Here is a 7648-nt window from a genome sequence, read left to right as displayed (position 1 = left end):
TAGACCAAGATGGGTGGCCTAAAGCAGTGGTTCTTGAACTTTGGTGGTGCATGAGTTCCCTAGGGTGCTTGTTAGAACAGGTTCCTGGATCCCACCCCCAGCGAACCTAATTCAGTGAGCCTGGTGTCCTGATGAACCTGATTTGTAAGTCTAATAATTTCGTTCCTCACAGCCTCTGTGGCGATGCTGATACTGGGGGTTTGTGAACCACCCTTTGGCTTTGGACTAGAAGTTAGGAGACGCTGACTTGGGGCAAGTCACTTAAACTCTATTTGTTTCCGTTTCAAGCAGAATGAGACAGAGAAGTAGATAAACAAGCAAGAGTGGGAAGAGGGGACAGGGTAGAAAAATATAAAGAAGGCATTGGGGCAACTAGGGAGGTCAAGAAGCTTTTGTGTTGAAAGTGGCAGTATGTGGTCTCCTAAGTTGTGAACATTGCTACAGCTGCATTGAAAACATAGCCTTTGAGTGAATTAATAACGTGTAACTCTGTGGGATAGAGAAGAGGGCATGAATCACAAACACTGAAAATTATAGCAATGTTGATTGTATTGATTATTGTATTATCTATTAATAATAAATACTTTATAGCATGAATCTATTTAGTTTTTTTCTCCTGTACATTTTATTAATCCTTGGGGACCATGAGAAGCAAAGTATTATCCAAAAGGCAAGACAAAAAGAAAAAGCCACACTTACTGAGGTTGCCTTGCCATTATAAACTGAGTAAAGCAGCATCCCGAGTCCTTATTTCCCATCCATGTGGCGCTGTGGAGGCCAAGTTTAGGAACTGACAAGACGTGTTCTAGGTCAGCTTCTGGCCCAGTGTCGAAGCCGTCTCTTGGACCCCTGGATAGGACAGTGAGGTGGTTTATGGGTTTAAAGGTGTTCATATATAGGCTAATCTCATTTGTATTCTTGAGTCCCTACCTATGACCATTGGGTGGGCAAATGGCCCAAGCTATTCCAATCCTAATACCCAAATGCCCTATGGCCCCATTAAATGGATGAATAGGTGAGCATTATAATGATTAGTTTTATGTATCAACTTGGCTAGCTAGATTAATGAAACACTAATCTATATGTTGCTGTGAAGGTTGTTGGTGTTGTTTTCTTTTTGAGTCTCGAAACATTTATTGTCATTCAAATATTTCATACAAAAAGGGACATAGCAACTGGGTCAGGGTTTATGAAAAAATATCTGAAAATGCAGGTTTGTGGACATTTCTCTATTTACATCCGGGGCAGGCTCTCCCCACGTCACGCACAGCAGCCGCACTTGTCGGAGGCTCCTTTGCAGATGCAGCCCTGGGCGCACTTGGCACAGCCACGGGGCAGCAGGGGCAGCAGCTCTTCTTGCAGGAGGTGCATTTGCACTCTTTGCATTTGCTGTCACAGGCGCAGGAGCCACCAGTGGCGCAGGAGCAGTTGGGGTCCATTTCCATCAGAGGTGAGGCTTGAGATGCAAAGCAAGAGAAGAAAGGGTACTCGTTCTTGTCCAACGCGTGGTTGTGAAGGTATTTTGTAGATGTGATTACCATCTAAAATCAGTTGACTTAACCCTAGCTGGTTTGACTCAGTGGATAGAACGTTGGCCTGTAGACTGAAAGGAACCGGGTTCAATTCTGGTCAAGGGCACATGCCTGGGTTTTGGGCTTGATCCCCAGTAGGGGGCATGCAAGAGGCAGCCAATCAATGATTCTCTCTCGTCATTGGTATTTCTATCTCTCTCTCCCTCTCCCTTCTTCTCTGAAATCAATAAAAATATATTAAAACATAAATAAATAAAATAAAATCAGTTACTTTAAAGGGTAACATTTAAAGTAAAGGTTATACTTGGTGATGTGGGTGGACCTCAGTCAATCAGTAGAAAGCCTTCAGAGCAAAATCTGGGATTTGTCCAAAGAAGAAATCCGGCCCTAAGATTTCAGTCTTAACTCTTGCTGTTTCCAGCCTGCCAGTCTACCCTGCACATTTCAGACTTGCCAGTCCCCACAACTGGGTAAGCCAATTCCCTAAAATAACACTCTTAATATATATATATATATACACATATAGAGGGTGTCCCCTGAAATGTATACACTAACTTTGAATAGTTATAAAGGCAGTGTTTATTAAAATACATTTCATTTTCAAAATTGAGCTATCAGCTGTTAAAATGTATATATATATATTTGGGGGAGGGGGGAGACCCTGTATGTTTCCTACTCCTTCTGTTTCTCATAAAAACTGACTGATACAGCAGGTGACTAAGCTGAATCCATCAGAATCTTTTCCTAGGACTTAAGAAATCTCCTTTCATCTCTGGTTGGGAATCTTCAAGGATGTGGTAGAGCCCTGAGCAAATGTCCCCCACAGGATCAGCTGGTTGGAGACAGTGATGCCCACATGCACAGAAACAGAGGCCAGAGATGGAGCTAGAGAGCACATGAGCCCTGTCCCAGGTCAGCTGGGGGTCAGCTGTAACCCCTTTCTTCCTGTAACTGGTTTACATGGGCATCCAACCTTCTTCTGGCTTAAGCTAATTTGTAATGTGGTCTGTCACTTTCAGCAAGTTTTGGGGATTGGCAGAAAGTCAGTACTGGAGTTTTAGTTCTAAGGGGGTGTTTTTTGTTGGTTGGTTGGCTGGGGTTTGTTTTTTTTTTAGTCTCTTGAGACAATTTGGAATTAGGATTGTACATCTTTGAAGGCCATGGGGAGTGATAGCTACACCTGTCCTGGTTTCCCATGTAGAAAAACATACATGGCTCAAGCCATCATTGTTCTCATGCTTAAACAAACGCTAAAGATAAATTTAGACGTAGGCCCTACCCTGTGGAAATGCACATTTCCACCCTCAGCCCCTCTGTCTAAAGAGTCCGGTGTCTATTTTCTGATCCTTACTACTGTCACAGCTGACTGGAGCCAGGCCAGGCATTTAACCTACAGAGACACTTGTGCAGGCGGGCCAGTACCCACCGTTTGTGAGGCCTGCTTCTGAAAGATGAGCTGGGCTGCTCAGGTCTCGTTCTCGGGAACTTAGAGGTAGGCCATCGTGAACCTGAGTTAGAAGCAGGGGCAGGTGGGAAGTCAAACGCATGATGCTGAGTTGAGGACCTGTTAACGTAAGAGCTATGTGTGTAACAGATAAGGAAGAAGAGCAGTTGAAGAAGATGCCAGTTGGTAGAGACAAAAGCATTGAGCAGACGTGCAGTGAGCAGTTGCCATGAGAGGGAGGCTGCACAGATGAGAGGGTCCCAGCCCTGCTCTCATCAGGTACAGTGATGCTGAGTGTCCTGCTGTGTAAAATCAGGGTTCCTCTACCTGAGTGACGCTGAGGTTAGCCTCCATCCCGTACCACCAAGCGGGCAAGGCTGCCTGGAGCGTGTGCCATGTGATTGGAAAGTGCATGTCGTGGGCAGAGGTCCAGACTGCGACATTTTAACTGGAAACAGAACAAGAAATGCTTTTTAGATGGCAAAGCTTCTTAGTAGGAACACTTTCAAAATGTAAATTCCACTTTCAGTATGTAAATTCCAAGCATCTGTTAACGTTTATAGAGAACAAACAACTCTCAGAGACCCTATTTCTTTTTAATTTTTTATTGATTTTAGAAAGAGAAAGAGAGAGAGAGACATCAATCGGTTGTTCCACTTGTTTATGCACTCATAGATTGATTCTTGTAGGTGCCCTGACTGGGTATTAAACCTGTAACCTTGGCATATGGGGACGATGCTCTAACCAACCGAGCTACCTGGCCAGGGCCACCCTATTTCTTAATTAAGTGATTTTTCCCTCTGTGAATACAAAACTTCTATTTTAGATAAATATAACATCGAGGTGTGTTATTAGGTCATCCATAAATCTCATTTTTTTTGTGGCAGGAGGAAATGTTGGGAGGTGATGGGTGGGTGTATGACCTTGATGGTAGTGATGGTTTCATGGGTGCATACTTACACCCAAATTCATCAAATTTTATGCCATCAATATACATGGCTTTTTACATGTTAATATAAAAATTAAAGTGATTAGAAAAATCTCAATTTTACTGTTGTAGATTTTTTTAAGGAGAAAAATCCCCCACAAATAATTATTTCTTTTAATGACAATAAAATTTAGAGAACAATAGAGATTGATACCCAATGATAGTTTTTTTTAACTTTTTTTTTTTATTGATTAAGGTATTACATATGCGTCCATATCCCTCCATTGTCCCCCCACCCCACTCCCTTACATGCCCTCACCCCCCTGCTGTCTCTATCCATTGTTAATGCTTACATGCATGCATACAGGTCTTTTGGTTGATCTCTCCCCCTTACCCCCACCCTCTCCTACCTTCCCTCTGAGTTTGGAGCATCTGATCAATCTGTCTCTAGATCTATTTTTTGTTCATCAGTTTATGTTGTTCATTATAATCCACAAATGATTGAGATCATGTGATATTTATCTTTCTCTGACTGACTTATTTCACTTAGCATAATGCTCTCCAGGTCCATCAATGCTGTTGCAAATGGTAAGAGTTCCTTCTTTTTTTACAGCAGCATAGTATTCCATTGTGTAGATGTACCACAGTTTTTTAATCCACTCATCTGCTGATGGGCACTTAGGCTGTTTCCAAATCTTAGCTATGGTGAATTGTGCTGCTATGAACATAGGGGTGCATATATCCTTTCTGATTGGTGTTTCTAGTTTCTTGGGAAATATTCCTAGAAGTGGGATCACTGGGTCAAATGGGAGTTCCATTTTCAGTTTTTTGAGGGAACTCCATACTGTTCTCCACAGTGGCTGCACCAGTCTGCATTCCCACCAGCAGTGCACGAGGGTTCCTTTTTCTCTGCATCCTCGCCAGCTCTTGTCATGTGTTGATTTGTTGATGATAGCCATTCTGACAGGTGTGAGATGGTACCTCATTGTCGTTTTGATTTGCATCTCTCGGCTGATTAGTGACTTTGAGCAGGTTTTCATATGTATCTTGGCAATAGTCAGGTTTTTTTAAAGAAGAAAGAAATGGTCCTAGTCTTAGAGGAAAGTGAGAAAGGTGATGAAACAAACTGAGGAGGTTAAAAAACATTATGCCAATTCTGTACCGGGCTGTGTTGTCACTTTTCCCTTCAATAGGAAAGGCAGATTATAACGTCAGTCCAGGGACATAATCAGGATTAATCCGAGAGCAGCGTTAACTTGCACAGCTTGGGAATGGCCTTTCAAAAGGCGCTTAGTGTCTGGCTGTGCACTTGTGTGAGACGGATGAGTGCAGGTGCCATCATTAAGGCCACAGCATTTGGTTATGATAATAACCAAAGAGAGCCATAAATTTAACGAAACTGCGATTGAGAGCAGGCAGCGGGTGACACAATTAGTTCTAGTCACCTCATTCTAAATTCAAGGCTGGAGCTGTCCATGCAGGAGCCAAAAGACAGGGGGAGAGTTCGCCAAGAAATCCCGTCTCTGCCTCAGCTTCCCTGGTGATTTCTAACTGGAGGCGTCAGGGACCCACGCTTTACAAAATCGCACCAGATCGTGGTCCTCCCAGCGGGCAGATTTTCCTAGAGTTTTAAAAGTAGGGGTCAAACCCTGGCTGGTTTGGCTCAGTGGATAGAGCGTCGGCCTATGGACTGAAGGGTCCTGGATTCGATTCCGGTCAAGAGTACCTGCCTAGGTTTCGGGCTCGATTCCTAGTAGGAGATGTGCAGGAGGCAGCTGATCACCAATACTCGTTCATCATTGATGTTTCTATCTCTCTCTCCCTCTCCCTCTCCCTTCCTCTCTGAAATCAATAAAAATATGTTTTGTTTTTTTAAAAAGTGGGGGTCAAATGTGGCAGTCAGCTAAAACTGCCTACTCCCTTATTGATTCCATTAACACTTCACAGCTGCTTTGACAGTGTGTTGGGAAATGCTGCCTGAAGGAGGCCGTCTCGTGGGGACGCCGAGGGCAGCGTGCAGGGGTATTAGACACCAGGTGTGTGCTCACGGGCTCGATGGAAACTCTCAGGGAGAACTGTCTACAACATCCTGGCTGGGTCAAGGAGGGCTTTCTGAAGTTGGTGGGGGATCCCTAAGCTACCACAGTCTCTAAGCATTTCATCACTGGTTACCTCCATGCAATACTTCCATGACATTACACGTTCCTTTTTCTGGAATTTTCTGCCGCCTTTGCTCTTCTTTCAAGGGCCCCACCCAAGTCCCTTCCTCTGGAAAAACCTCATCAACACTTGCAGGCGGCACGTCACAGATTGTGCCTTGCTTGTCATGGTATTGCCAGCCCTGAACATGGAGCGGGAAAGAGGGGAGGGAGGGAGGGAAGGAGGATGGATGCCTGTGTCCCGCCTTGTCTTCCTGCAGGCCAGCTCTTTGTGACAGTGGCAGGGTCATAAAATAGACATATGATCTTTAGGCAGAGGGGCTGAGGGTGGCAAAATGCATTACAGCAGGGTAGGCCCCGGAGGACACGCTGAGCCTCACCCCCCTCTGCTTCTCCAGGCCACGCTGCCTCTGTCATTCAGAGCTCTCCAGCCCTTCACTTCCCCACAAGCCCCTGGCCCCTCTGATGCCGACAGAGAAAACCAGGCATTCTCGCAGTGACTTCTGCTCTCCCCCTGCCACCTACCGAATCTGTGCCGAGGAAGCGTGGAGGAAACATCCTGTATGAACGGGGCAAAGAGAAAGAAGGAAACCAGAGACCGTGAAGACAGAGCAGATAAAACATGAATGTCTCAGACACTACCAGTCACACAGAGTGCCCACGGCATGAGGTTCACGGTGATTTTTACACTGCACAGAGAAGGAGCGTAGGGAGGATGCGGATCTCCCCAGACCCTGCGTGTGATCCCCATCAGCTCCTCCCCACACCTGCGTGTGGGAACCATCCGCGGAAACCTGCTGCCCCGGCCATGCTCACATTCCGGGATGGACCCGCGAGGGGCCCGGGAGGTACAAACAGCTGAAGGCACTCCCACTCCATGCCCTTTTCTGGCAGGCGCTGCCGCTTGGGGCCCCTCGCTGGGAAAATCCACCCGTTTCTGCCAGCGAGCCCCTGTGTTTATGAGTGAAGGAGCCTTTGCCAGCATCACTTGGAAGAGGCAGACAGTGTCCCAGTTTCATAAATACAGCTTTTTGGCATCTGCCCTTGACCGGAGCTGACCGAGAGATGTGTGTTCTTTCGGCATCAATGTGCGCGAGTGCTCTTGGTGTGACAGGTGCTGGTGACACTCTTGCCATCTGAGTGTGTGGACATGCCTGCAAAGCCTGGAGTGTTTGCTGGGAAGGAATGAGTGCACAAACACACACAGAGACACAGTCGCTCACACACACTGCCACTCACAGTCAGTCACACAAACACAGAGTCTCACACACATACACCCCATTACACACACACAGTCACACAAACAGTGTCATATAAACACACAGACCCAGTCACTCACACAGTCACACACAGTCATAGTCACACAAACACAGTGTCTCAGACATATACCCCTTTACACACATATACAGTCACACACAGACACAGTCACACAGTGTCACATACACACATAGACCCAGTCACTCACACAGTCACAGCCACACAAATGCACAGTCACACACAGACAGTCACACAAACAGAGACACAGTCACTCACAAAGAATCATACACATATAGTCATACAAACAGACACACATACACCCCATCAC

General features: G+C 45.7%; 1 pseudogene across 1 annotated transcript; it reads right to left on the bottom strand.

Annotated features, from left to right (window-relative positions):
* Positions 1 to 1150: 1150 nt before the first annotated feature.
* LOC308246645 (metallothionein-2-like) lies at positions 1151 to 1439 on the bottom strand (annotated as a pseudogene). Its single transcript has one exon. The product of its transcript is annotated as a metallothionein-2-like (transcript).
* Positions 1440 to 7648: the final 6209 nt, after the last annotated feature.

This window comes from Plecotus auritus (genome assembly GCF_963455305.1).
Source record: "Plecotus auritus genome assembly, chromosome: 4".
NCBI classification, from domain to species: domain Eukaryota; kingdom Metazoa; phylum Chordata; class Mammalia; order Chiroptera; family Vespertilionidae; genus Plecotus; species Plecotus auritus.
This window is presented reverse-complemented; position numbering and strand designations above follow the sequence as displayed.